General features: G+C 34.0%; 1 protein-coding gene across 3 annotated transcripts in view; it reads left to right on the top strand.

The window, feature by feature from the left end:
- Window positions 1-319: 319 nt before the first annotated feature.
- The window catches only part of LOC131051479 (uncharacterized), a 59681-nt gene continuing 41441 nt past the window's right edge, over window positions 320-18559 (top strand). For all 3 annotated transcript variants that reach the window (XM_059208043.1, XM_059208042.1, XM_057986031.2), the window contains exon 1: window positions 320-787. The gene's annotated coding sequence lies outside the window, so the exon portion shown is untranslated. The remainder of the gene's footprint in view (window positions 788-18559) is intronic.

Genomic DNA, 18559 nt, shown 5'->3' with positions numbered 1-18559 from the left:
TGTTCCTTGTTTATTTCTTCAAACATAATTGCTTTCCTCTTTGTCTACATTCTATATTTCTAAGTTGACACTACTACAAATACAAAGTTTCTTAGATTGGTTAACTAGTTTAGTAAAATCCTTGCAAACACTAGTCCAAATAAACAAAATGCGTTAGATAACCCAATTACAGTAGAAACTTACAAATCACATGACCAACAAAATATGATATCAATTGATGAGGCTTTAGACAAGGTACATTGTTTTTGAATTGATTCATTCAACTACAAAGTTGGTAACTGCTTATTTGACACAATACATGTCTTTCTTCATTGTAGATATACACCTAATGAACTACGTAATGGTCTTGTGGACCATTTCTTACATTGTCTTCACGAAGGTTGTCCTGTAGCTTTGAATTCTTTTAAACATGAATTACATCCAACAATACTATATGATTTGCATAATATACATGACAAAAGTACATATCTATGTAGAATGAGACTTTTGGCAACAGAAATCAATGCCAATGGTGAAATTGGACTTTGGGGTGACACATTTTGTGTCCACTGGTTAGCACGTTGGTTAAATATACCCATATGCATTTGGTCCTTGAAACGCAAAAAAAATATTTGCATTTCAATAAAGATGCATGTCATGCTCCAATATCAATTCTTTTCCATGACACAAATCCAGGTGCTGGACATTATGAGCCTATCTTTTCACATACAATTGCAAATTGCAGAGCGTATAAAATAAGTTTGCCATTTCCAACAAGATCTTCATTCACTACGCACTACTCCTCAAGGTAATGCTAACTTTCCCAAACACATCCATATATCTTGTACTCCTATAATCCTAATTTCTTTATATACCAAACTGAATTATTTTACAATGTTATTACTATATTTCATATTTGTCATTGCCATGTCTCAAAGAATTTAGTTCTACCATGGGTATAGCAATACAAAAACTACTGCTTGATACTTTTTACACCGCCATGACGTATGCAAATGTACATATATTTTTGCAAGCTATTGTTTTATGTGCCTTAAAATGCGATTTTCTGAAATTCTCTCTTGTACTATAGCTCATAGCATTTACAACATGATTGTCCACGATGATTCCAATCAAAGAGATAGGTGCATAACAAGACTCAATTTTTTACTCTACGGACTTATAAAACAATTTATTAACTTTCTTTTTGATGCTTCAACTATTAATACGATGCTGATTTCAATTTTCAAAGTTGGTACAAGGTTCCATAATCAGAAGAGCTAAATTTTCCTATATGACTTATATGACTTGTGTTGACATGGGAGAAAATACTTACATAGATTAATACTGTTATTTTGTTCATCTTGCTAACCATAAAATAGACATTTCATGCTGAAGAACAGAACTGCAACGTCATTTTTGTTCCTTCAATTTAGTTTGAACAACTCCATCCAACTCCTCATTGTTATGATAATTAGAAGGGAAAGCGAGAGGATTAATCTTCAATAAGCTTCCTGAATCCCTTTTCGACAATGTACACATCAGATTGAAGTTCTGTTGGAAGGAATAATATAAATTTTATATTTTTAAAGGATTATTTCTGTATATGCTTAATGATTCTTATTGTTTTGCTTTATATTTTCAATCGGAAGGGTTTGATAAAATAATGTAATGTAACTTGACATAGGAATAATGTCTACAATGCATATTAAAAAAAAAAATAAAAAATCTACAATGCATATGTGATATCAGCATTGTTCATGTACATTTGCACATTTCACTTGCTCTCCAACTTTAATAATTAATATCTTTATTTCTAAGTTACCCGTACGTCTAGGTTTTCCCTCAAATCCGGATACTATTCGTCTTGGATTTGGATTCAGATACGATTCGTCTAGGTTGACTTTCACGGAAGGAAAATGGGTTATTTAAACCCTAAAACAAAAATAGAAGAGGTATTTATGATTTCTCTTCGGCGAAGACACGAGCAAGACAGAAAACGCATTTCGGATTTGTCTTCGGCTCACAACGACTCACGGCTCACGGCTCACGGCTCATGGCTCATGGCTCATGGCTCACGACAACGCTCAGGGAACAACTCACGACAATGCTCAGGCGACGATAGTAGTTTCTTCATTTGTTCGAGCTGAACAAAAATGTTTTAGACAAATGTAGTTTGTGCGAATGGTACTAATAACCATGACGGAATCCAGGGATGTTGTCGCAAACCTTCATTGTTAATAATGGAATATATAAAATAGCTTTTTAAAAAGTATTATACAATATCTTAATATATTGTCCCGTAACCTATATATTAGTAGTTATATAATTAGATTACAAATTTAAAATAATATAAATTTTATAAGATATATTTAATATTAATTTATAATTAATATGTTTAATTTTTAATAATGAAATATATAAAATAGTTTATTTTAAAATTATTATACATTATATTAATATATTGTTCGTAAAACTATATCTTAATAGTTATATAATAAAATTATAAGATTAAAATAATATTAAATTTATAAAGTATATATTTAATATATATAAATATATTTTTAATTTACAATTAATATATTTAAATTTTAATATTCATATTTATGATTTTTATATGTTTTTTATACCAACGTACCCAAAAGGTACCCAACTCCCTCAAATTCTTTTTGCCATACTTGCGTACCGTACCCGGTTATGATTCCGATTCCAATTCGGTAACTTAGCTTTAATGATTACTACAAAAATTCGATGCCATGCTTGCTTTTTGCAAATATAAATCTTGTCCAATCTTTACCTGTATCTAGAACAAACACAACATTGCCTACGATACTTTTCAAATTGCCATTTAATAGTACTTTTCAAGACTCGTTCATAGAAAACTACAACTAGTTATCATTTTTGTACCCATTATCAACTTTCAACTATTTTCCAAATTATAATATATATTTAGTGCGCAATTTATTGTTTCACTCTTCTCCATTGTATAATGTTCACTTAATGAGTTAAGATTTGGCAAAATGTTCACTATATTTGAATCTGACACAAACAATTCTTAGTTTTGACCATCTCTAGCACCTCTGGGTGCTATTAGCTATTAAATTCTAATAAATAATAAACTGAACACATTCAGAACATGCACAAAATCCTTGTACGCCACCCCTAAATAATTAATATTACATTTTATAAATCAGTGTTTGTGTATTGGAAGTTTCATTTAACTCCAATATCCCTATATCAAAGACTTAATTGAACCACAAAATGCACATTATTGCCTTTATTTTCCACTCTCTCCTGCAAAGTCTTTACTTTCCATTCTCTATCTTCCATTCTCAAATCCAATACTTCATCCCCCCATCACTTGCAAAAGGCAGGGACTATAGCTCCATCAGAGCTCTTGTTTTTTTTTATTTGGATGAACAAGAAAAGGCACAGAGAGGGTTTAGAATGACTCATTTGTATTGAGATCACTAATGCAACTATGTTTCTAGATTAATGCAACTATGTTTCTAGATTAATACAACTATGTTATAAACACACCTAAATTGACCAAGGATCATTTGTTTCTAGATTTGAAATTTCAATATAAGTATTTTGGATATCATTAAAAACCATTATTAAATTCACTTAATTTATTTTATCTTGAGGGCACATTTTTTATTTCTTATTAACTTCATAAAAATGAATATTTTTCTACTATGAAAACTCATCAATATGATATTTACCTTTAAATTAGGAATCAATAGAAAATATAATTCATTTCTTTTAACTTGAGCCCTCTTTTTTAATTTCCTATTAACTTCAAAATGAATATTTTTCCACTATGAGAACTCACCAATAGGATATTTACCTTTAATATTCTCTATAGCTTATTATAACTTTGGGTTTAATTCTCTTGCTACATCATTTTATTTTTTTCTTAATTTACATGAATTTTTACATGAGAAATTATTATTTCTTTTATGTTCATTTTGGTAAGATCTTTTTTGAGAATAAGGAGGCTCTTCTTTTTCTTATGACTTGTAGGGTTGTAGCTATCTTGATGGCTTCACGAGACTTTAATTTTAACTATTCTTCTTCCTATTCCTTATTTAAGTTTTTTATGAATACTTGGCAATTCTTACAATTGCTTGATGGTTGCCTCATTTTTAAGCAGGAAAACTTTGCAAAGGAAGTATGTTCTTGAATATAAAAATTAAGACTTTTTAACCTTTTGCGACAAGCTATGATGTTTTCAATTATCTAACTTCACTCTCCAAAACTCTCTTCCCTAGATAAGCCTTTATTCTTATTGATTTGTTATCATGAAGAGATCAATCCATCATATATTAGATATTTAACGATATTTAACGAATTATCCCATGATTCACAGGGTGGCAAGAAAACCATGTCTAATACCATCGTAGTAGCCTAGGATAAAACAATAATACAAATATACTTTTTAACATTCCATAAAAACTTATCAGTTGAATGGCAATTCTATCTAGCCTTTTAATATTCCAAACCTCGTAAAGCCTAGATTTAAATCACTATTAATATCTAAAAATATATTACACTTTGATAAGAGATGACAACGTTATACTCAATCTTTTATAATGAATCTCAAGGTAAGTTTGAATCTCTTTTGTATTAGAGATAATATATTACATTCAAATACTTATACAATAGTAGCATTTCATACCAAGAACAAGGGTAAATTAGATCAATACAATGCGACTAGAGTCCCCATCTAGTGAATCTCAAATGTAGCCTTTATATGAGATACTCTAAAAACTCACCAAGGTTTTCCTTTTAGGAATTGCATACACAATCATAAGTTCTTAAAATATATCATGAGAGAATTTTGGTTAAGTGTAAATGATGAACATTGAATGGAATAGAAATAGATCTTGGTTTGGTCACGAGCTACCAAGATTTTATTGCTTGTATACAGATTTATTAGATGGCACATCATCATAAACTCTTTATATTAAATAATTGTACAAGCAAGAAAATCTCTAGAGCTCTCAACCTTACCAAGTCTTGTTTCTATTTGAACACAAAATTCTTCCAAATTTCTATTATCTTAAGTATCTTCATTTCACATATTCAAGGTATCTCCCACAAAATATCTAACATCCTCTTAAAAAAGACCTTTCATGTGCCTTTAAACTATTTCTAATGTTGAGAGACTAGATACATACTCCCAATATTCCAAGGATATCTTCCTAGAGTTAAGGGTCTATAAGATAGTTTATCCATGTAACACACCTTATATAGGTGAAATAAGTTGTTCTTTCAACACCTAAGTTATTGATTCGAGTGCAAATATGGGTACAACTTCAATTATAGATTTATAGGTATGGAATTTTTTCCCTTGGATATTGGTACAAGTTCAATCATACATATATATTATAAGTTATTATTATATATATTTTATTATATATATGAATCTAAAACAATAATAAAATTAATAAATAAATAAATAATAACCCATTTTACTAGTCTACATATGCATATATACCTAAACAAAGATAGAAAAATGCTAGTGCAGACAAGAACAAAAATATCTTTGCACAAAAATTAGAAATGAAAGAGGAAAGAGGCACAAAGGTTTTCGACAATTGGCACACAGAGTTTGAACTCGTGACACACCCAAGGTTGGATTGGATTCGGATTTGGACTTGCCCCTGTCTCAAACTCAGGCCCACACCTTAACCCTAGGTTATGATTATGGTATTTTAGTTCAACACCAAACCAAAGAGCATAGTGCCAACATCAACCATCAAATTAATCCTAGATAAGCTCTCCACTTCAAATGAATATCATATCTATTTAGAAAAAAAAATCAAATCTTGGTGAAAGAAGATAACTTCTACAAGAGTAAAGTTAAGGAAGCCATAGATATGAACAACCACACTACTACCTCAATCGTAGTGAAAAGGGTAGAATTCAAGTCTTGACAACCTCTATTACCCAACCTCAAAATATACTACTGCCCACATTCGTGACCTTCCTCCTCAAGATGTTGCCTTTTGCCTACCCTCCTCTACCTCTCCTCCATTCTATGTGTTGTGGTTTAATGCAAACCACTTCACTGCAAAGTTTATGATACTAAAGTATCAAGCATTTTTTTAAGCTATTAAAGAGTTAAATGCATTTAATTTAGTTTAAAAATGAATGAAAAGAACATGTGCATCCCCAAATCAAAATATAGAGTTATGAAGCCTTTATGCTAACTAAGGAACTTCATCTCAAATAGATTATAATTTAAAATTATGCTAATACCTAAAAACAATTATATTCCCTTTCTCTAAACATTTTTGTTCTAATTTCTTGATATTTAAACCAAACCAATAGTTTATAAAAGTCAACTTAAGCTATTTTTTATTATTGAAAGACCCATCCAAGGGATTTGGTAGGCTTATGTATTTGGGTGAAAAGTGAGCACATAGAAAGTGGAATTGCTAATTTTATTAACATTTAAATTGTACCCAGATTCATTTAATAAATAGATGTAAAGGTTCTCCATAATAGTAACACAAACCATCTTATTGCTTGTACATGAAACTAAATAATTGAACCATCCTCATATTGTGTGCCATCTATTAGAAATTAGAAGATTTATTATACATGAAATCAAAGATTACTTTAGTGGCAAATATTCGCCAATGGTAAATTTTTCACGTCAGTCATGTCGGAAATGGCGAATATTTTGTATCGATTGGGGGTGGCCATGTCGCCAGAACATTATCAATTTCCGTCAAAGTCACGGTCCGATCGCCATATGTTATATGCAATTAAATGTTTCTATGCGACGATTTTGCCAATACAATATATGGTGGACACGGTAAATTTAATTGTTTCGGCTACACTCTTCGAGGTTTCCTTAATAGATGACCTTAATTTGCCTATAGGCATGTGAAGATTTGTTATCCAGGGGGACCCAATTCGCTCGACATCTTGCCGACGCGTGTCTCCATTCACCCCAACTTTCACCAACTATATTGTATTCGCGTATTATTTGGATGACCTATAATCGCCTCAAAAATTACATAAGTCATATTTGGACGACCTATAATCGCCTCGAAAATTACATAAGTTGTGTTATAGTTACACAAGATTCGCCAAATATTTGTATACCATATAAAATTCTCGCGGAATTCACCATATAAGGATTGGTATAAAATTTAAATACATGCAAAGATCAGATCTATCTCAACACAATCTGGTGGGTTCAAGGCTCTGAATTCTGATCAACAGCGAAATTTCAGACCAAGGAAAATCATTGTTGTTGACAACCTTGGCGACTGCTAGTGACCTAAAGCCTAAAGGTGAGCGATCATATTTTTGAAGTGGTATATTATACATTATAGTCTATTATTGCTTTTTCAACAAATTGATATTTTTTTTGACCTAATGCCCTCTCCTTTGGGACCTAGACCACCACCTTCAAAACCCATTTTTTCCACAATGCTTGCCCCTTTGCTATATTTTTCTTTCATGGACTCATTAACTCCACCTAATATTGTAGGGATTGTAGTAGTTGTTGGAGTGGGCTCAACCTCATACTCATCATTATCTTCAATTTTGTCATATGTTGTTGTGGGATGCTCCATATTCCATAATTTGCTAAACTGTTCATTCTTGTCGGTGGTCTCAAATTTTGCATTGGTCTTTGGTTCATCGAGATTCTTCCTCATAGTCCAAAAATCATTTATTTTGGTTTGAGTCCAAAAACTATCTTTACATTCTTGCAGAATTGATTTGGGAATAGATTTGTTAGATGGATTAGTAGATTTTTGGTAGAAATTGTAGGATCGCCTATTTTGGATGCCCTCGCCCTCCTTTGTTGTCCTCTGTGTGTGCAATGCCATAATTTGTGATGAAATTTCTTCTGTTGAAATGTTATTGTCAGCTGCAATTTTCTCCATCTCTTTTTTGATCTCATCCCACGAGTCCATGTTTGTAAGATTTTGTAGCAATGGTTTACTTTCATGTTGACGTAACGTTGAAGAGTTCCCATTTTTCTTAAGCCTTGCTTGAACTACACCGTTTGGATCATATTGCCAGAGACCCTCATCACCAAAGTTAAAAACTGTCAAAAAATCATTTGCCACATTGAAAGCTTTTCTCTCAAATGTGAACCCTCCACATGAGAAAGGCAAGGAACGAAATATGTCTTCTTTTGTTGACCATGGAAGTGCCTATCTGTGCTCTCCAATTGTCGTACATATTCCAATGCAAATACCCTCTCTGTCACATGTATTCAAAGTTTGTATGGTTTTATTATCGATCCGTAAAACCATAACACAATGAATTCTTCCATGAAAAACCTGTTAGCCAATTCTATTTGACTTCCAAGTTGAATGCAATCTCTACAAGACACAGGCAACCTAGGCATTGGAGTGCTTGTAATTTAACTATACGTTAGTGCCAAAAGAAGTCTACAAAAAGGTTGTAGTTCTTTCTGTTATTGTGCATCCTTATCTTTGGTGTCCCTTCATATATTGGACACTCTGTTCCGTTCTGAGTCTTCTCATCAATCTTATAGTTCACAATTTGAAGATTGTTGGTCTCGAATATTGCATGATACTTGGATAGAAGGAGATAGCACAAGTAGGATGAAAACCAAAATGTATTACAGGAACCCTTTTTGATCGATAGTAATTGTTTTTGCATGGATTGAACAATGTGCTCAATAAAATTATATCTTACTAGTTGACCTACACAATGGATATTATAAATCATTTCAAGAAGGCTTGCACGCCCAGTTGTCTATCATTTTCCAATCCCAAGCAAAACGACAGTAAGGAAATAGTATCTCGAACCCATGCAACAAAAATGTTAGAATCATAAGGAGGCCTCCTTATGATTTCAATCCAACAAAATACCACTATTTATTAGAGCTTTGATAAATGAATCTCTACGACTTGGATCGAGACTCTCATAATTCCCTGCCAGCTTTCCTAGGTCAATTTGGATGTTTGAGTTTGGTGCTTCAAATCCTAGGTTCAACAAATGAACAAATTCTCCCTTGATGGATAAAATTTCCTCTTTTGTATTTTTATTGACAATTGCTTTTTTATCTTCCTCATAATTTTTGGCGCAGACATTGACAAAATTAGGGCAAGGGAATACTTTAGGTAACACCATGCTTCCCAGTCCAACATCCCATGATGCAAGTTTATTTGTTTTTTGTTTTAACATTGGGTTGAAAATAATAAATTTTGCCTTGGATGTATCTGCTGCCTTACTAGACAATGTATATCTAATATCTATGATACACTTTTCACCATGGATAGCAAGGTCATAAATATCATGGTATTCATCAGTGAAATTTGGTGTTTTAACCAGTTCGGTTAGGTACATTTTTTTTTTCACTTGGCTTCCTGTTGAACTATCACTTCCCATTAACCTCATCGCTGTTATTGTTAATAATTCAAAATAATGCTAGATAAAAACTTGAAAATACTAACCCTCAAATTGGACCACGAGATTAAAAAAAAACAAAAAAGGCAGGATTGACGCAGACAGTCTTTGTTGTAACTTGCATTCCTCAATCTAGTAGTTGGTTTTGAGTCACAGTCTTTGTTGTAACTTGCATTCCTCAATCTAGTCATTGGTTTTGAGTCTCCCTCGATTTATTGGTTTGTCCATTCAAAATGAAATATGATTATGATTTATGAGCCTTATTTTGAAAACTTTGAAAAATACAAAAGAAATACCTAAAAGGCAAAAATTAAAATATCTAGAATCATGTTGTAATTTTATTAATTATTATTAATAACTATTTGATGCCCAAGGACAAAACATTCATTACTTCAGTCTAAAATCTGAGGAGATTAAATGTAAAATGTTCAATTCCGGGCGAAGTTCTCACAAATGTGTTTACTTCCCACCTTCGGGCCGAAATCTACCCTAAGTCGTTGATCTTTGCTCATCCAATAGATGATGCTACTTGTTGTTAGATGTCGTGGGTCCCATGACTTCTGCCATTTTTAAGGCACGTCACCATATTCGTGTCACTTTTCGGTACTGTTTAATCATTTTAAACCTCCGCCTGAAAAAAAGTTTTATAGATGTAATTATATTTAAATAAATTTAAAACGTTCAATTCTTGGAAAAGTTCTCACAAATGTGTTCACTTCCCACATTCGGGCCGAAATCCATCCTAAGTCGTTGATCTTTTTTCATCCAACGGATGATGTTACCTATTGTCAGATGTCATTGGTTCTATAATAAGAGGCATTTAAAGATGTGCAATAGTTTGAGATAACTATTAAATATAATGTTAATATTATTTGTAAAAGTACAAAATTCAAAAATGGTATAGAATCTGGCTCTCCTTCCATGTAGAATTCTTTAGACAGCATAAGCTGAGATAATTCTTCAAGCCACATGTAGTTTGGAAAGTCGTCTAGGAGCAACCATTTTCGGAGGAATTCCTTGCCAATCCGTGCCCATTTCCTGTAACGCATCAAATGCTCCGAATTCAGGTCCAGGAGAAACATTTGCTTGACCACTGACATTGTTTGGTCAGGGAGGAGAAGCTTGGATTATTCACTCGCCCAAGGGATCCCCACCCCTACTTCTGCAAGGACGACAATAGTATTGTCGTCTCCAAGGAAGTCTTCCTTAAAAACCTTCCTCAACAACATCAACATATCTACCTTCTCTCCTCCGAGGTCTAGAAGACACGCTAAACATTGGGATGTAATATTCGTGTTAACAGGGTATCTATTTTCGTTTCGCAGAAACTCTCTGCCCAACACCATCTGCACGGCCTCATTGGTGAACGACCCAACCTCTTTGCAGACTGATTGGAGGGTTGAGTCTCTAACAGAGCCCAAAAAGGCCCTCTGGTCCTTTGCAGAAATGCTTTTCAATGGGAGTGTCCATCTTGAGAATACAAATTAACAAAATAGACAACCAGAGCCTATAAACCTAAACACGAGGAAGAATTTAAATACCCTGAGCTCCAATGATTTATTTACCAAATGGCAAAGGCTAATTGAAGATGAAAGAAGCAAAGATCGTATATAAATAGTTGAATCTCTTGACTATAATAATTATTTCTCTAGCCATATTAATTGCTTTAAACTTTTTAAAATCTTTTGTATCTCTACAAATCTTTCCCATAAATGCACTATTGTGCGAAAATGGAAACAGTTATAAACAAGTATCAAGTTGGTAAGTATCACATTGGAAGTCGTGGGGACATAGTGGATTGCAATTAGTGAATAGATATATTAAATGAACGAAATTAGCGATCGTGATTCGTGACATTTGATATGTGTCTATTGAATCCAATTCCATTCTAGGCACTTTCAGGTGAGTTGTGTTCTCTTCAAAAAATTGGACCGAAATAAAACTTCAGCCATTGATCTACGATCATCGAACGGTTTAAAATCATTGATGTTTTTTAGGTATGTGTCACCCTTCACGTTTTAAAGAGGCCGCACTTATTGATACATTGTGCAAGGTCCAGACTCAATGTGATGTATTGATATGATGTGATGTGCCTTGTCTATCAATGACAATGAATTCATGAAATCGCCAATAAATTATAATTTTTTCATAAATAACAAAATATTCGCCAAAACAAATTAAATAATTTTCAAGAGGTGGATAAATATCACCAACACATTTAAATAATTTTTCCTTCAAAATAAAATTTTTCACCCATACAATTATATATTTGTTCCTTTTAACAAAAATTATTCGCCTCCTACAATATATATATTCCCCATAGAACAAGGTATTATTCACCACAAATTTATGGAGTTTTCGTAGCCTAGAAAAAAATCGCCAATAAAAAATAATTTTTTTTCCTATATTGAAAATTTTATTCGCCATCATTATGAAAATTTCTCCCCGAAAATAATGTTTGATTCGTTAGGATTTTACACAGTTACCCGGGGGGTGATTTTTTAAAGTTATCCTTGGGCCCCTCAAGTTAAAGCTTTATTAAGAAAACTTTATGATCTTCTAAGTCAGAAGCTAATGATAATCAATGTGCAAAATAAGAGAATAGCAATAACAGAGGTCAATAAGGTCGCTCTAAAGAGTTAGACCTATTTATCCACTTAGAGTAGGTCATGAAAGAAATGATGGGGCAAATACTCTATTTGGTTAAACAAGGGTTTTTTTCTTGAATACTAGACAATGAACTAGTACTCCATGAAGAATAATTGAAAGCAATCTTCATAAACAAAGAAGAAAACTAGACATTTTAGGGGATGGACATCTATTTCAAGAATCAAACAAATATAAGAAACCATTAATCTACTTGCATATTTATGATTGCATAAAAAAGGTTGTTGTGTAAAGACTCAAACCCCTCCTATATAGACATCATTATAATAGACAAGGCCTTTAAGGCCTTCAAAATAAATGAGCGGCGATTAATATAGAATGGGTATTTCACAATTGACTTTGGAGAAATATAAGTACTACATTCTTGGGTACTGTTGCATTTATCTTCATTCTTCTTTAGTTAATTTCATCACCAAATGGAAAGATCATAATTTTCATTTCAATTCACTTGGTTTTATGTAAGTTGTAAAAAAATTGAATACTTCATAGGGTTAATTTTAATGATATCATCAAGTTGGTTCGCATCATTTGTAATTCCCTTCGAGAAAATCTACCTTTAATTGCTTTCCTGGATGTGAAAATTGAAGATGAATTCGAAGCTTTTCTTCAACTAAAACCCCTTCAAAATTTCTTCAACACCTTTAGCAAAATTCACATTCAACAACAGAGAGCCAATGAAAAAGAAAGTTAATAAACTGTTGATTTTGCGGAATCCCATATGATGAAAATATATGTTTGTGATTGTGTCGACACTCTGATGAAATCATAAATAGATATATTATATCGGCACTCCGGTTGATTTTGTTGACACTTCGATGAAAATTCGTCGCAAATCCGACAAACGGTCGTCGGAAATCAGCTCCGAATGTACTAGTGTGGAGGTTGAGGGAGCTTGGAAAAGCCCTGTTGGGTCTCCTATAAAGGTGGAGAATCGGTTGGACAAGTTTCTTTCAGTGTGGCATATTTTAATGCATATGGTTATGGGAGCTATGTATAAACCCATGATGGTTGGGGGATCCTGGAAAAACCCCCTTGTTGGTTGAGGGATCTTGGAAAATCTCTATATATTTTGCTTTTTTTAGGGACAGACTGGATGTTGGCAGTTTTCAAGGGCCCAGTTTGGCCAGTATTTGTTTTTGGTTAGGTTCAGGTTTTGCTGTTGATGATTTGGAGATCTTGTTATAGGTTAAGGGAGCCTGGAAAACCTTGAGTTTTGGTTGGGGGTGTTAGATAAATCCTTGTTTTTTTTTCTTAGATTTAGTGGTTTAGAGTTGCTGATGTTGCCATCTTGGTTTGTATTATCTTTCTTTTATGTTTGGCTGGTAGTAGTTTTGTTTTGGCTCCTTTGTCTTGTAGCCTTTGGTTCCACAATAGTTGTTATGTTTCTTCCTTCTGGTTTGATTATGTCTTTGATATTGTTTAGCTTGATTGTATCTTCCTGCAACATACCTTTGTTGGTTCTAGATCCGTAAAAATATGATGGTTTCAGGTCCCTTCAAAACTTCTTGTACGGGGTTTCTGGTCTCCTCAAAATGTGTTTATCCTAATAAAAAACAAGTTATGTAATATCAAATGGACATATGTCAAAATTACAGTTAACTCAACTTTAAGTCGTAATAAAATATTAAATATTAAAGATAATATTACAAAACAATTGCAAACACTAGATATGTATGTTACAAAACAAAATTCAAAAGAATCACACTCATCTATTTTAGAAAAAAAGTTATACTATACAAAGTGAGTATCACTCTTTAAAAATGTTTTTTTTTTTGAAAAAAAAACTAGTTTTTGAGGGAGATAGAAAAATTAAAGAAAATTGATTCAAAAAATAATCAAAAAAATATTTTTAGAATCTACATACAAAATGACACAAATCACTAGTTCACATCATCTACAAATTTCTTATGGTTTAGAAGTAATAGGTGTCTGGATCTGAAGTTTTTTTTTTTTTTTTTCTGATACTTTATAATAAAGTGCATGTAAAAAGTAAGAATAAAATGATGTGCCAAAACCCCAAATTCATACACAAGAGTGACACTTTATCTCAATGTTTCTACAAATATAAAAGTACATACAAAAGATGATCAAAATGTCCAAAGTGAAAAAATTGTTGGAAATACATGTTGAACAATCTTGTTGTTTCTTGCACTGATTCTCCTCTTTGATACTTGTCAAAGCGGGGACCTTTCTTTTTCATTTGTTTTCATAGTTTTTTCAAAGGATTGTGCCTCTTGGCGAGTTTTTGTTTTTTCCCTTTGTCCTTACAGGATTTTTTGATGTTTAGAGTTTAGACCTTTTGTGTTAACTTTTCAATTCCAAAATAATTAACTTCCAAAACCTAACTGTTAGTAATTCTTTTTCCTTCTCTCCTTTTATTTATTTTTGAACATTAGTCTTTCAATATTCATATTTCACTAAGTGAACATCTCAAGTGTGATCCCCAACCCCAGTCTTTCCTTAATTGTATCGAGCATCAAATGTCTTATGTTCACTTGCTCACAAGTGAACATTTAAGTCTCAATTCACGATCCCCAGTGCCTTCCTTTGACGATCTCATTGAATACTCAAGATCTAACCCTAGGTGGAATTAATTATGATAGGTGGTTGTCTATTGATATAGACAACCTACTTATATAAAGAGGTATTTTTAAGACCATTACTAACATTATGCACTACAATTTGAAACATTTCAAACCCCACAAAAATTAAAAATTGTTCCCTAACCACTCCATCTCTCTAATTTTGGTGGCCTTTGTCAATGCTTGGGGTCAACTATCAAGTTCTTCTAGTTTGGTGCTTTCTATATATTCCTATGTTTCTTTGTGTTTTGTCTTGTCATTTTAGGGTTTTTATTAAGGTTTTGGCATCCCTCTATGCCTTGCCCTCTTTTTATTTTCCTTTTTCGTTTCTACCAAATCCCTCAATATTTTAACCTTGTCATCCCTTAGGATTGTGTAGTGGTTACTTGGAATTTCATATTTTTATTTAGTTTGAACTACCTCCTAATCTTGTGCATGCCCTTCACTCTTGCTCATAAGACACATCCTAGGGTTTGCCAAGAAAAGAATTATAGTGTACTAAATTTTAATTGGTCTAATTTACACTTTATATTTATGCTCCTTCTTTAGTGTGTCCTACACTCGTCTCCTTTCTAGGTTTGTTTGTGCCTATTCTCCAACTTTGAGGCCATGGAAATCATTTTGTGGGTCCTACCATGGGATACCCACCCTCTTTCAACATTGTTTTGGTCTTGATTGTGGTGGGATGAGGGCATGGAATTCTCTAGCACCCTGGTATAAACCATGGTGCCCCAAAACACAATGGTACTGCTCAATTTGGCCCCAATTTGAAATGGGGTAGGGGCTACATATGATTAGTAAGATTTGATCCCTGTGGCTCCAGATGACTGTTGGAGGTCGTGCTAATTGATAATTTACCTAGAAACCCCTATATAAAGACATTTTATCAACTTGTTTTCATCTAAGCAATACAAGTCTCCATCCCTAGCATTTATGCATCCATGAAGCATTAACTATCAAGCATTTTTAGAGATCTTCAAGGCCACATATTCATCATTCAACCATTTTGGAGAAAATTCAAGTAAATTTCCACACAAACATGTGTATGACTAGGTTTTTGTGGTTATCATGCCATTTCATACAACATTTGTTATTAATTCCAAGAGCAAAGTATCATCATCAACAATTGCAGATTTGAGATATATATATATTCAGTATTTACATTACTTCATTCAAGGTTACTTGTTAAACCAAGGTTTGACTTGGGAAAACCCTTATTCCGAACAATTTCCCCCTTTTTTCTTTGTGCAAGTAATAACAAAGTTCAATGAAGCCATAAAAACATGCAAGTGCAAATGAAACATAGAACTAGGTTAATTGGGTCACAATAAGGGTGGAATCACATCTTTCATCCCTTAGCCCCAACTTCCTCCTATAAGTTTCTATAATTGCAAAGTATAGAATATTTATTAACCGAAAATTATGCACAAGAAATATAACTAATTCATCTATTAGAAAAGTACCATCCATACACATAACCACTTTCAAGAAGCTTAAGTCTATGCTAGGATCATGAGGATGAAGTCCCATTCCACCCTGAGGATCAAGTCCCATTCCACAGAACTCGCCAGGGAAACCAAAGGCTTTGAGTATCATGAGGATGAAGTCCCATTCCACCCTGTCATAGGCCTTCTCAAAGTCTACAAGGAACATGACAGTATCTTGATTTGATGTTTTGGCCCATTCCATAGATTCCTAGCTAGTGACAAGGTTCTCCAAGATATACCTTCCTTTAATGAATCTTGTTCGGGTAGAGCAGATGAACTTGGGAAGGATCTTCTCAAGGCGAGAGGCTAGGGATTTGGCCAGGATTTTATAAGAAACGTTGAGGAGAGTGATTGGCCTCCAGTTTTTTATGAGAGCTTTGTCCCCATCTTTTGGGATAAGTTTAACAATGCCCCATTGATGGACTCCCCAAGGGTGTCACTATCAAATGCTTGGGTGTATATGTCATAAAGGTCTTTGGTGACCCACTCAATATTGGCTTTGTAAAACTCAGCAGGAAGTCCATCGGGGCTTGGGGCCTTATCATCCTTGAGGGCTTTAATGGCATCAAAAATTTCTGTCATAGAGATTTTGGTCTTGAGAGAAAGAGCTTCAACCTCGGAGATTCTTTTTGGGATAATGTTACTGCACCTATTTCTAGCCTCTTTTGAGGCTTCACTATCTTCTTAGGTAAAGAGGGTTTTATAAAAAATTTCAAAAGCATCTTTGATCTCATTGATGTTTAGGAGTTCCTTATCCTCAACTATGATTCTATCAATTTTTTCTCTATTTTGTTTTTGTTTAAGGAGATTGAAGAAGATTTTTGAGCCTTTATCTCTGAATTTGAGCCAATGATTACGTGCTTTGATGAACGCACCCTTGATTTTGACCTGTTGATGTTTCCTAAGAATGTCTCTAGCTTGAGCTCTACCCATTCCGCTAGGACAGAGGAGGAAAGATGTAATTGTATTTCATGCTCCAAGTAGTGGAGTTGATTAGTGAGAGTTTTTTCCACAAGCCTGAAATCCTTGGCTTTCTTCTGGCCTATAGTTTGGAATATTTTTTGAAAAGAGGAGACATTTCTGTTTCATCTGAGGGTGTGGGATTGGGGATGTTGAGAGTGTATGTTAAAGAGTCTAACCATTTTAATGGCAGTTAGGGCATCCTTTTTGTTTAGCAGGGAGGTATTTAGGATAAACTTCTTATTGAGAGGATTGTTGTTAGGGATGGAGTTCCTAGTATTGATGACAGCAATGATAGGGAAATGGTCAGATAAGGTTACTGGCAGAACAACCATTGAGTTCCCCAAGTGGTTAGGGGAGAAGGAGAAGAAATTTTTATTAACATAGAACTTGTCTAATTTGGAGTAAATTCGGCTTGGGCCTTGCTGAAAGTTGCACCAAGTGTACCATAGGGCAGAGGATTCAGATTTGTTGCCCTCAAGGAGGTCAAATAGCTGCATGTGTTGTTTAAATCTATCCCCGTGAGGTTTTTCTTGGCACTTCCATTCGAAAGGGATACCCCCGACCTTATCATCTTGGTTTTTAATCATGTTAAAGTCTCCAGCCATGACCCAGGGGATACTTGGAAGGGTTGCCAGCCAATTCCAGAGGGACACTCTTTCCCTATGATCATTAGGTGCATATATAGAACATACCCCCAAAAAGGAGCCTCTGATATCTAGGGAAGCCCAATACACTCTGTTACAAGGGGAGACGCCCCTATCCCCCCAGGGGATACTTGGAAGGGTTGCCAGCCAATTCCAAAGGGACAATCTTTCCCTATGATCATTAGGTGCATATATAGAACATACCCCCAAAAAGGAGCCTCTGATATCTAGGGAAGCCCAAGACACTCAATTACAAGGGGAGACGCCCCTATCCCCCCAGGGGATACGCCCCTATCCCCCCAGGGGATACTTGGAAGGGCTGCCAGCCAATTCCAGAGGGACACTCTTTCCCTATGATCATTAGGTGCATATATAGAACATACCCCCAAAAAGGAGCCTCTGATATCTAGGGAAGCCCAAAACACTCTGTTACAAGGGGAGATGCCCCTATCCCTAATGTGATTTTCCTACTTAGGGTTAATGAGGAGACCAATTCCACCCTTTCCCTTAGGATGATTGGTGCATATTTTGATCGCATCTCTCCAAATAAAATCAAGCACAGTGTCAAGGGAGAACTCAACAGATTTAAGCTCTTGAAGCATGAAGAAATCTAGATGTTTATGACAATTCAGAAACCCCTTAATAACAAACTTTCTATCAGGCGACTCCAAGCCTCTAATATTCCATGAGATGTATTTTATGAGAAAAGGGGATTAAGAGGGATTGTTTGGGAGACCATTTTGATCTCCAGACTTTTTCTTATTTTTGGAGCCAAAAGGCTTGCCTTTCTTTTTAGCCATGGAGGAACTTTTCTTGAGGTCATCCTCTT

This window comes from Cryptomeria japonica, chromosome 7 (genome assembly GCF_030272615.1).
Source record: "Cryptomeria japonica chromosome 7, Sugi_1.0, whole genome shotgun sequence".
Lineage (NCBI taxonomy): Eukaryota > Viridiplantae > Streptophyta > Pinopsida > Cupressales > Cupressaceae > Cryptomeria > Cryptomeria japonica.
This window is presented reverse-complemented; position numbering and strand designations above follow the sequence as displayed.